The 13,571-nt window shown below is 43.5% G+C and overlaps 1 protein-coding gene across 1 annotated transcript in view; it reads left to right on the top strand.

The window, feature by feature from the left end:
* Positions 1–13,571, top strand: part of LOC126183922 (protein sickie-like) — a 366,138-nt gene that overhangs the window by 155,640 nt on the left and 196,927 nt on the right. The gene's annotated exons all lie outside the window — the stretch shown is intronic.

The raw sequence follows: 13,571 nt of genomic DNA on the forward strand, positions 1-13,571 counted from the left end.
GTGTGGCATTAGATGTCTACGCACAGGTCATTTAATTCGTGTAAATGACGGGCCGGTGATTTGCATACGCGATGTTGGCGTCCAATAGCGACCCAGATGGGTTCCGTAAGATTTACATCAGGCGAATTGTCGCGGAAACATCAACGTGAGTTCACTATAATGCTCCTCCAGCAACTGTAGCACAGTTCTGGCTCCGAGACTGCTGAAAGATGACATTGCCATCGCGGAAGACATTAAGCATGAAGGATTCAGGGTTTCGTAGCTGTCAGCGTGTCTTCGATTACTACCACAGAACTTGTGTAAGAGCAGGATACTGTCTCCCATAGCATAATACTGCTTCCATCAGCCTGAGTCTGTGGCGCGCTGCACGTTTCGAGCCGCCGTTCACCTCGATGATAGCGTTTCTGAAGACAACCATCAACCTAATGTAGCAAAAATATGATTCACCCGAAGAGCCGACAAGTTTCCATTGATCGACGGGCGAATCCCGATGGTCCCGTGCCCACTGCAATCGTAATTGTTGATGTCGTTGGGTCAACATGTGAATGAACACTGAGGGGTGGTCTGCTGCAGAGCTCCATGTTCAGCGATGTAAGTGTGCTCCGAAACACTTGTGTGTGTACCAGCATTGTGCTCTTTCGGCAGAAATGCCACAGATCACCATGTAACGTACTTTACAGAGCAGATAAGCCTCCGAACCCGATGTTCTGTGAAGAGTCGTCGACGTCGAACCATTTAGAGTCTGATGGTAGTTTCACTGTTCTTCTACTTCGTTCCGTAGATGCTCACGACAGTTGCACGTGAACATTCGACCATATTCGCCGTTTTCGATATACTCGTTCACAGGCTCTGGCTAATAATAATCTGACCTTTGTTCAAAAATGGTTCAAATGGCTCTGAGCACTATGGGGCTTAACATCTATGGTCATCAGTCCCCTAGAACTTAGAATTACTTAAACCTAACTAACCTAAGGACAGCACACAACACCCAGTCATCACAATCTGACCTTTGTCAAAGTCGCTTAGCTCCGTGGATTTCCCCATTTCCAGCCCATATCTTCGATAGGGTGGTCCCGGGCGGTGTCTGCTCCGCTTACAAACCGGGTGATCAAAAAGTCAGTATAAATTTGAAAACTTAATAAACCACGGAATAATGTAGATAGAGAGGTAAAAATTGACACACATGCTTGGAATGACATGGGGTTTTATTAGAACCAAAAAACAACAAACTTCACAAAATGTCCGACAGATGGCGCTGGACAGCAAAACTTCAGTGACTGCGCATGACAATCGTGTATAAAAGGAAAAGTAATGAGAGAGAATCAGATGCGCCAGCAGTCGCAGCATGTTGACGTTACCTGAAAAGGCGCTTTTAGTGAAGGTGTATTACCAAAAGGGGGAATGTGCTAGTTCAGCGTTACGATGCTATCGCCATAGGAAGGGGATTAGAATGGGTAAAGGTCCGTTGACAAATGCAGCTGTGGCGAGAATGATTTCGAAGTTCTAAGCCACGGTTTGTTTAGAAAATAGACCCTGTAGTGGCCGACCGAGCACAAGGCGTAATGCTGCTGTGACAGTTCAGGAAGAAATGGAGACTGTAGCGGGTTCGTCTATGCACGGGGAAGTCAGCGCTCGTGCAGTCGCACGTCGCACCGGCATTCCATACACTGCTATTTGGTTGGCACTGAGGCGTACCCTCCGATGCTATCCGTTCAAAATCCATCGGCATCATGAACCGTTACCTGGCGATTAAGTGAAGCGAAGGGCATTTGCGGTGTGAGCGTTTCACAATGTGGCTGAAGATGACGATTGGTTGAGTAACGTGTTGTGGACCGACGAAGCTCATTTCACGCTCCGAGGGTCTGTCGACGCACACAACTGTAGAATTTGGGCTACCGAAAATCCTAGAACTGTCGTGGAAACTCCATTGCACGGCGAGAAAGTCACGGTATGGGTTGGATTTACCACATCTGCCGTTATCGGGCCTTTTTTCTTCGAGGGAATGCGTGATTCTGGTTTTGTAACTGCTACCGTGACGGGTGAGAGGTACGCCGATATGTTACAGAATCGCATCAACCTCAGCCTGGCTAATAAACACCTGCGAGAACGTGCGATGTTTATGCAGGATGGCGCTCCACCCCATATTGCTAGACGCGTGAAAGATCTCTTGCGCGCGTCGTTTGGTGATGATCGTGTGCTCAGCCGCCACTTTCGTCATGCTTGGCCTCCTAGGTCCCCAGACGTCAATCCGTGCGATTATTGGCTTTGGGGTTACCTGAAGTCGCTATTCTGATCAGATGAAGCACCATCTGTCGGACATTTTTTGAACTTTTGTATTTTTTTTCGGTTCTAATAAAACCCCATGTCATTCCAAACATGTGTGTCAATTTGTACCTCTCTATCTACATTATTCCGTGATTTATTCGTTTTTCAAATTTATACTGACTTTTTGATTATCCGGTACTTTTGTTACCGCGTCATGTTCCCACAAGGCCGACAGGTGGCATCCATCGTCGAGGCTGACAGTGCTCCTAATGCTTTGGCTTATCAGTACAGATAACTGCATCATCTGCGAAAAGTATGAGATTACTAGTGATGTTCTCTGTAAGGTCAATAATATAAAACATGAACAGCAAGGCTCCCTAGACACCTCCCTGGGGCACACCCGAAGTTACCTCTGCATCTGTCGATGACGTTCATCCATAACTAGAAACAGCAGTACGAATGCTGTACGTAACGGATGATATTACTTTCGACAAAATTCCACGACAAGGCGGCAAACTATTTTCGATGGAAGCGGAGAGCAGTAAGCTTCTATAACCTCGACAGTGAAGTGTGCAAGCGGTGCACGTGAAGAAAGGCGGGAGGGAAATGGCTTCATTACCCGGAGCAAACAGGAAATTGCTTGTCAGTAGGATCGCCTACTAGAAGGTGATTAATTACCTCGATAAAGAAAAGTTGCCGGTGTGCGTGTTTGTGTATGTGTGGTTGGGTGGCGGCCAGAGAATGGTGTTTGTGTTGAGCGACTCCTGCACTTGGCGCTCCTGTGGAGGAACAGAGCGGGCTAGGGGCGCCTCGCACGTTATGCCCACAGTGCGAGCGCGCGGGGACGCCAGCTTTGATGTGCAACAAAGCACGTCCAATTAGCGACGCCACGCACTTGAATTTTAAACGTCGCCGTGAGACGCGCCTGTGATGTGCTGCCGGAAATTGGAAACTCGCCTCCTGAAAAGCGCCGCATTTCCCTCCGTGTAGCGGAGTCCGGCGCTGCCTCCAGCGTGTCGCCGAGGGGTGACACGTGCGCCGCCCAGAATACCCCACTGTGCGGGGAACAACATGACGTCTAACTAGTCGCAACGCCATGTAGCATTATCATCTCTCGTCTCATTTCCTCTTCTGTAGTGCCCGTAGCGTCGGAAATGTTTTTATCTCGGAACAGGTTCTTGTCAAATACATACGCGTTAAAACTCAGTAGAACTTTTCACAACCCTTATTCTGTCATCGGGCGCGCTACTCAGGAATGATGGAGAAAGGTCCAATAATCCCCCTACTCAAATTCTGAAACTTGCCCCTTAGGTAAAATAGTACGAGAATGTTGCAGGGGCTTCAAAAAGGTAGTTACACACTGTTGTGTTGGCAGAAGAGCCAACACCGTGGTACTAGTGGAGGCCGAAATGCACGCGTTTTAGCTCACGCAGGCTGGCGTGAGGAGGGAAGGACTATACTGACGTGAGGTCTGGAACATGACAAGGAATTAGGATTCAGAAAGCGGACGTAATTAGTTTGATACTTAACTTTAATCCATTAATGATGAACGTCGCTCTTGACGGTACATGATTCACAATATTATCTGTTCAGATTATAGTAACTGAATATGGTGCCTTGCTAGGTCGTAGCAAATGACGTAGCTGAAGGCTATGCTAAACTGTCGTCTCTGCAAATGAGAGCGTATGTAGACAGTGAACCATCGCTAGAAAAGTCGGCTGTACAACTGGGGTGAGTGCTAGGGAGTCTCTCTAGACTATACTTGCTGTGTGGCGGCGCTCGGTCTGCAATCACTGATAGTGGCGACACGCGGGTCCGACGTATACTAACGGACCGCTGCCGATTTAAAGGCTACCACCTATTAAGTGTGGTGTCTGGCGGTGACACCACACACTCTATAATGGCAGTCCAAGTAACTTTAATTGAATGCTGCGATACACTTCAAAGAGACACAATACATGACTGCTTTACAATGAAGTCAGTAAATCTCTGTGAACAACGGTCAGAACGTTCTACCAATCGTCCAATTCCTCGATGACAGAGATCTGCTCATTGGTGACAGAGCTTGCGACGGCGCGGTTCCTTTCGTCCTTTTACCTGCACCTACCTGTGAACTCGTTGCAGCAGATCGCCGGTAGGGAAGCTGAGCAGAAATCTAGCGTACTGCAACCCGCACCAGGCTGCATATAACGTAACTATTCCAGGAATCGGGTAAAGGTCTTAATTTTGAATGAAAGGTGGAGTACTGGCAAAACTTCGGTATATTCTGAACCTTGAGAATTACACGTTCACTGCCAAGCCCCTGCTAATCTTAGCCCAGTCATGCACAAAACGCTTTCATTCACGGTAGCAAGTTTATGGTAACGTATTTCCCGAAATCTGAGCAGCTACTAAGCACGGATTGTTTTTAAATGAAAATGATCGTCATACTATTAAGTGTGTCGATGTCCATTACACTCACGTTCTTAGTCTCCGATCTGACCAATATGCCTCTTGGAATTACTGTCTTTTCTCATATACAAAATTACTTAAAAATCCGTACTTTCTAAAAAAAAAAAAAACACGCCGAAATAAATATGCCTTCACTTTAAACCATTTTTGAGACATGTAGCACAACAAAAAACAGCAAATTATAACTTCCTTCGGAGCTTATACTACACACGAGCATACCATTGAAAGGCTAGGCTCCGACTCTTAGACAGCTGTAAGCATTCTGTATCTCGAAGAGAAAAGACGCGCGAAGAATACTCCGTTCTGATTGGTCAGTTTTCTTTAAGGCCAATAGAGAAACATTATTCTCCCGCGTTAGTCCGCGCTTTTCATGAGTAACCAATCAAAAAATAACACTTTCGAACTGTACCTTTTCCCGAAATAAATATTTAACATTCTGATATTTTGTTTATACTTTACATTGTCAACTATTTTCATTTGCTCTGGAATTAGTTTTCCTTTTACCATAAACTTACTTAACATACTATGATACAAAATTCCCCATCGTCTGCCTTCACACTGTCTTAAAAATTTCTCACGCCAGTTCTTAAAGCGTTTATCAGTAGAACAATGATCTACATATTTACTTTAGACCACATTCACACATCACTCATACTACTAAAAGCAAAAACTGTACAAACATGAGCAACCAAAAAAGCCTTCAAGAAATAAACAGAACAATACACAAAAACATTTTCTTGACCTGTTTCTTGCTTGTCTCTGTGGACTACTTCCACTAGCAGATGAAAATTAGAACTACGTACTCGACTAAATCCGCTTCAGATCATCTGTCACTGTGCACGCATGAGTCATTCTCCCGATACACAGGCTCTAGACGGGAGCGATGTAAGGTGCCACGCCTCACGCTGTGTGAACGTCCTCGTTGTTGGAAAATCTCTTTCCCTCAGATATTCTTGCAGCTTGCTGGAAACATTAAGTACAATATCTGGACTTCGCGATCAGCATCACTCACATCTGTTCAAATGGTTCAAATGGCTCTAAGCACTATGAGACTTAACATCTGAGGTCATCAGTCCCCTAGACTTAGAACTACTTAAACCTGACGCATCCGTGTCCGAGGCAGGATTCGAACCTGCGACCGTAGCAACAGCGCGGTTCCGGAATGAAGCGCCTAGAACCGCTCGGCCTCACGTCTGTGCGGCCTTGGTCAAATGTTGGTACCATTTCACTGTATCTGGACACGACATTGCATTTGTTCCACAAACCCCAAGAATTTCATGCTGAATAAGTCTGCAGCTTAGACATTTTGCTCACAAGACTCGTACTGCTCCGTTAAATTCAGCTATGGAGTACTTTTCCAGATTCCACACCATTTCATTCGCGCATTGTACAGCACCTGTTATCCGTACTGCAGCAGAGCTGTGTCAGCAGGATCTCAGACCATGTACTCTCTCCTGACAATGCACCACTCTTGTTGCGCAAAGGTCTTAGAGTGGGACAATATGTCTAATTTACTTTCTGAAGTCCCTAGCTTAATAGGCAGACGAGTCCTATGCGATTTGGAGAAAGACAAATGACAGCGAAATTTTTCATTTTCGTTTTAACTCTCTGTTGGAACAGGCTCACCATTACATTTACATTTCTTGTGAGTGGCGTGAGAAGAATAGAAATAGATTCCTACATTTGGTCGAATAATGACAGTTCTGGTTTCGTATCAAAAACTAACAAGAAAACCGCAAACGACATATACTCACCCACGACTAAATCGCCCAATGGTGAAATGGACATATTACAGTGACTGAGGTGTGTTTCGTGTAAAGTTTAAATGTGAATGTTGACTTAAAAGTATGGTTCAAATGGCTCTGAGCACTATGGGACTCAACTGCTGAGGTCTTAAGTTCCCTAGAACTTATAGCTACTTAAACCTAACTAACCTAAGGACATCACACACATCCATGCCCGAGGCAGGATTCGAACCTGCGACCGTAGCGGTCGCGCGGTTCCAGACTGTAGCGCGTAGAACCACTTAAAAGTATATTCTGATTAAACGTACTTGGCATTAATCATGACCCACGGAACAATTAGGATGGAAGAAATATACTAGAACAGACAAAGAGAACATTCTTCGCCAAAGAAGTCCAATGAAATCAAACATAGAGCTCCATATAAATTTCGGAGAATGTACATCTTGAACACAGCATTGTACGGAAGTAAATTATGGATATAGTTGGGCTCTACCAAAACTACAGTTCGGTAGTTTTGGTACAGCACATAAATGACGTAGTAAATGGTAAGATTGCCGGTGGTATTGGTAGAACGATAGGGAAAGAAACGTAAATGAACATGTAAGAGAGACAATGGGAGCCGAGGATATATCTTTGGTTTTTAATTTGTTTGTTTTGCACATAATTAGAACCACACCTATTTTATATCCTTACAGAACGTAAACTGCATTTTATAAGTAATAAAAATCAGTTGATCGCATAATTTCTGCGCTTTCGTGCAGCCAAAGCAATTACTTTTGATGCAAGTACTGTTTACAAGAACAAACATAAAACATATATACAATTATTGTTGTTATTTTGCACTCAATAGAACATTCTTAATCATGATCAAAGGCAAGAGTTTCCTGTTGTTATTGATATATGTAAAAGTTGTTTATGAATAACAGAAACATGTTTTATGTAAGTTCGACGTATTATTGAAGCGACGTTTGATATATTTTTGTGTTTTTTACCTTTTTGTTGAGGAAATTGCCTTTCCTAGCGCTACATCACAAATCTGTATTGTTTTCTTTATTTGTACTACAACAGTCCTCTGTTTCACGTTACAGATCAACAATTTTTGAATAAAATCTTAATTAAACATTGACAATTTCAGTTTTGCTACAAATACTGTTTATTCTTAAGTAACAGATAGGAGGATAACTACGTAGGTTACCCGCCCTTTTTATGTATCCTCACTCAGTTTATAAATAGATTTTTAGAAGAATTTAGTAAGACACTGACAGCATACATAAAGAAAGCAACTGACTTAATGTACAGATAATGCAGGTCGATCTTAACTGACCAAGGCTACCCTTGCTTATGGCTATTTACGGTAGCTGACGACAGTTTAACAACTCTAATTGTTATTTATGGGATAACTAGAAAAGAAAGTAGTCGAAGCGTTTGAGATGTGGTGCTACAGAAGGATGTTGAAAATTAGGTGGACTCGTAAGGCAGTAAATGAGGAGGCTCTTTGCAGACTCGACGAGGAAAGGAAAATGTGGAAAACATTGACAAGAAGAAGGGACAGGATATGTTTTAAAGAGAAAAAAACTGTAGAGCAAGACAGAGATTCGAATATATCCAACAAATAATTAAAGACGTCTCGTGTAGGTGCTATTTTCAGACGAAGAAGTTGGCACAGAAGGAAAGTCATGGAGAACCACATCAAACCAGTTAGACGACTAAAAAGAAAGGAAGTCGTGGAGAACCACATCAAACCAGTTAGACGACTAAAGCCCAAATAAAAACTTTCTTTCTTTAAAAACTTTTTCGCCATCCTTCTGTCAGTCTGGGCATTTAAGATAATGACTTATCTTTTGCGAAGTTTTTAATAAAAACGTAACAGTCTCTTCGGCTCTACATTGCTACAGTTCTACAATATGACTTGCTGACGTGTTGTGGGGAGTGGCCGTGCAAAAAACAGAGGTCTGCTGCTAGTTGTGGAGTTCGGTCACTGACGGTAGCAACAGCTTTGAACAAGTTGTGAGTTCGAGTGTTGCAGGCACTGGATCTGTGTTTACATGGCGACATCCCACAGATTACACAGGCTTCGCACAAAACTGCAGAACAGACTACTCCTGAACACAATAAGATCACTTAGCTTAGACGCAATTGGGTATCTACGGGGTGTCTAAAATGTGTTGTTTTACTGGTATCCCTGGTTTGAAGCTGAGGTTCAAAAAATGGTTCAAATGGCTCTAAGCACTATGGGACTTAACATCTGAGGTCATCAGTCCCCTAGACTTAGAACTACTTAAACCTAACTAACCTAAGGACATCACACACATCCATACCCGAGTTAGTATTCGAACCAAGGCATCGCGTTGATGAGAAAGAGAAGTCTACGGATGTTTAGTGCTGGCCATTATTTCGACTCCACATCGGGATGGATTTCTCCTACACGCCGATCAGGGGCCGGAAGTTGGTGTAGTAAAACGCCGAAACTAGTCGCATACATAAAGTACGCTCAAAATATAGACGGGTGAAGGTGTTTTTCATTCTATATTTTAAAAGCATTTTTGTCAGTAATGCGTTTTTCCAGCATTGCACTGTTTCAGTTGCTAAGCGGTGGCTGATATGAGTGGACGCAGTTCCCATTATTGCGAAGCGATTATTGACATGAGTGTGGGTTCACGAACATCTATAGACATCCTAAACAACGACAGATATAACGATTGCATTTATAGATCGCTTTGATAAGGTCCGCATCGTACATCAACCCTACTTCATTTTAAGAAATAAGATTTTGTTTCAGCTAGTGTGAAAGACAGCTAGCGTAGTGCGGCAAGGAAAAACGAGGACAAACGTTTGCCGCCGTCGTTCAGTCAACTGACCAACCGTTAAAGGAAGCCATTCGTACAATAGCAGTGAAAAACCGCATTAAAAATACTTACATCTGTATCTACATCTACATCGATACTCTGCAACTCACACTTAAGTGCCTAGCAGAATGTTCATCGAACTACCTTCACAGTAATTTTATATTATTTCACCCTAGAACAGCGCGCTTGAAAAACGACCACCTGTATCCTTCCGTGCGAACTCTGAGTTCCCTTATTTTATTATGATGATCGCTCCTCCCTATGTAGGTCGGCGTCAACAAAATACACAAATAAAAAAAACTTTGCATCACCTCGGTTCCGAGAGTTCCGGAACCTGTACAGGAAATTTGAACAGAGATCAACATAAAAATCATTTCCGCCATTTTTATAGCTCATGAAAACCACACATTGCATATTGTAGCACCATACAGCGAGACCTTCAGAGGTGGTGGTCCAGACTGCTGTACACACCGGTACCTCTAATACCCAGTAGCACGTCCCCTTACATTGATGCATGCCTGTATTCGTCGTGGCATACTATCCACAAGTTCATCGAGGCACTGTTGGTCCAGATTGTCCCACTCCTCAACGGCGATTCGGGGTAGATCCCTCAAGAGTGGTTGGTGGGTTACGTCGTGCATAAACAGCCTTTTTCAATGTATTCCAGGCATGTTCGATAGGGTTCATGTCTTAAGAACATTCTGGCCACACTAGTCGAGCGATGTCGTTATCCTGAAGGAAGCCATTCAGAAGATGTGCGCGATGGGAACGCGAATTGTCGTCCACGAAGACGAATGTCTCGCCAATATGCTGTCGATATGGTTGCACTATCGGTCGGAGGATGGCATTCACGTATCGTACAGCTGTTACGACGCCTTCCATGGACACCAGCGGCGTACATCGGCTCCACATAATGCCACCCCAAAAAAGCAGGGAGTCTCCACCTTGCTGCACTCGCTGGACAGTGTGTCTAAGATGTTTAGCCTGACCGGGTTGCCTCCAAACACTTCTCCGACGATTGTCGGGTTGAAGGCATATGCGGCACTCATCAGTGAAGAGAACGTGATGCCACTCCTGAGCGGTCCATTCGGCATGTTGTTGGGCCCATATGTACCACGCTGCATGATGTCGTGGTTGCAAATATGGACCTCGCCATGGACGTCGGTAGTGAAGTTGCGCATTATGCTGCCTATGCGCACAGTTTGAGTCGTAACACGACGTCCTGTGGCTGCACGAAAAACATTATTCAACATTGTGTCGCTGCTGTCAGGGTTCCTCTGAGCCATAATCCGTAGGTGGCAGTCATCCACTGCAGTAGTAGCCCTTGGGCGGCCTGAGCGAGGCATGTCATCGACAGTTCCTGTCTCTCTGTATCTCCTCCCGTGTCCCAACAACATCGCTTTGGTTCGCTCCGAGACGCCTGGACACTTCCCTTGTTGAGAGCCATTCCTGGCACAAAGTAACAATGCGGACGCGTTCGAACCGCAGTACTGACCGTCTAGGCATGGCTGAACTACAGACAACACGAGCCGTGCACCTCCTTCCTGGTGGAATGACTGTAACTGATCGGCTGTCGGACCCCCTCCGTCTATTAGTCGCTGCTCATGCATGGTTGTTTACATCTTGGCGTGGGTTTAGTGACATCTCTGAACAATCAAAGGGACTGTGTCTGTGATACAATATCCACAGTCAACATCTATCTTCAGAAGTTCTGGGAACTGGGGTGATGCAAAAAATTTTTTAATGTGTGCATTTTTGCATTCGGAGGGGAAAGGTCGTGATTGAAATTTCGTGAGAAGATTCCGCCGCAGCATGAAACGCCTTTGTTTTAATGATGTCCACCCCAGATCCTGTATCATGTCCGTCACGTTCTCTCCCCTATTTCTCGATAATACAACACGTGCTGCCCTTCTTTGAACTGTCTCCATGTATTGCCATTAATCCTATGTTGTAAGGATCCCACACCGCGCAGCAGTGCTCCAAACGACGATGGACAAGCATAGTGAAGCAGTCTCTTTAGTAGATCTGTTGCATCTTGTAAGTGTTCTGCCAATAAATCGCAGTTTTTGGTTCGTCTTTCCCACATTTTCTGTGTGCTCTTTCCGATTTAAGATGTTCGAAAATAGTAATTCATAGGTATTTAGTTGAATTTACGGCCGTTTTATTTGACTGATTTATCGTGTAACCGAAGTTTAACGGATTCCTTTTAGCGCTCATGTGGATAACCACACACTTTTCATTATTTATGGTTAACTGACAATTTTTTTCACCATACAGATGTCTTTTCTAAATTGTTTTGCAATTTGTTTCGATCTTCTGATGACTTTACTAGACGATGAACGACAGCACCATCTGCAAACAACCAAAAACGGCTGCTCAGATTGTCTCCTAAGTCGTTTGTATGGATTAGGTGCAGCAGACGTCCTATAACACTACCTTGGGGAAAAATCACTTCTGTTTTACTCCATAATTTTCCGTCAGTCACTACGATATGTGACCTCTCTGACAGGAAATCACGAATTCAGTCGCATAACTGAGACGATATTTCATATGCATGCAATTTGATTGCAAGCTGCTTTTGAGTTACAGTGTCAACAGCCTTCTGGAAATCTAGAAACGTGGAATCAATCTGAAATCCTTTGTCAATAGCACTCGACACTTCCTGTGACTAAAGAGCGTGCTGTGTTTCACAAAAACGATGTTTTCTAAATCAATAGACCGTTCTCTTCGAGGTAATTCATAATGTTCGAACTCAACGTATGTTCCAGATCCTGATACATATCGACATTAATGATATGGGCCTGTAATTTAGTGGATTACTCGTATTGCCTTTTTTCAATATTGTTGTGACCTGTGCAACTTTCCAGGGTCTGGGTAAGGATCTTTCGTCGAGCGAGCAGTTGTATATGATTCTTAAGTATGGAGTTACTGCATCAGCACGCTCTGAAAGGAATGTAACTGATTTATAATCTGGACGGTAAGACTTGCTTTCATTAAGTGATTTAAGTTGCTTCACTGCTCTGAGGATATCTACTTCTAATTTACTCATATTGACAGCTGTTCTTGATTCGAATTCTGGAGAATTTACTTCGTCTTCTTTGGTGAAAGAATTTCGGAAGCTTGTGTTTAGTAGTTCTACTTTGGCAGCACTGTCTTCGATAATATTTCCATTGCTACCGCACAGAGAACATTGACCGTGTCTTGCCGCTAGCATACTTCACATACGAGCAGAATCTCTTTGGATTTTCTGCCAGGTTACGAGCCAAAGTTTCGTTGTGGAAACTATTATACGCATCTCGCATTGAAGTCCACGCTAAATTTTGTGCTTCTGTAAAAGATCGCCAATCTTGGAGATTTTGCGCTTATGTAAATTTCAGTGTTCTGACCCATTTTGTGTGCCAAGGAGGATTAGCTCTGTCGTTTATTAATTTGTTTGGTACAGATATCTCAATTTCTGCTGATATTATTTCTCTGAATTCAAGCCACATCTGGTCTACAGTTACGTAGCTAATTTTGAAGGAGTGGAGATTCTCTATCAGGAAGGAGTCAAGTGAATTTTTATCTGCTTTTTTGAATAGGTATATTTTTCGTTAATTTTTTGATTGTTTTGGGGTTACAATATTCAATCTCACTACGACATTCCTGTGTATACTAATCCCTTTAATCGTTTTGATACTTAAGATTATTTGTTGCTAAGGGGTCAAGTGTGTTTTCATAATCGTGAGCTCATGAAGTAGCTGCTACAAATAATTTTCAGAGACTGCATTTAGCACAATTTCGGATGATGTTTTAGGCGTACCTCCGGATTTAAACACGTATTTTTGCCAGCACATCTAGGTCACCACCAATATAATTGTGTGAGTCGGACACCTGTTTGATATTATACTGAAGTTTTCTTTGAACCTTTCAGCAACTGTGTCATCTAAGTTGGGAGGTCGGTAAAAGGATTGAGTTATTATTTAATTCCGGTTGCCAAGAATGATCTCTACCCATACTAATCCACAGGACTTCTCTACTTCTAACAGCAACAAACACTCCACCGCTAACTGTGTTTAGTTTATCCTTTTGGAACACCGTTATGTCCTTTTCAAAAATTTCGGCAGAACTTATCTCCGACTTTAGCCAGCTTTCAGTGCCTTTAACGGTTTGAGTACGAGTGCTTTCCTGTGCAAGCTTCTTCAACTCCCAGTACCTACTGCAACCTACATCCTTCTGAATCTGTTTAGTGTATTCATCTCTTGGTCTCCCTCTACGACTTTTACCC

Source organism: Schistocerca cancellata, chromosome 4 (assembly GCF_023864275.1).
Source record: "Schistocerca cancellata isolate TAMUIC-IGC-003103 chromosome 4, iqSchCanc2.1, whole genome shotgun sequence".
Classification (NCBI taxonomy): domain Eukaryota; kingdom Metazoa; phylum Arthropoda; class Insecta; order Orthoptera; family Acrididae; genus Schistocerca; species Schistocerca cancellata.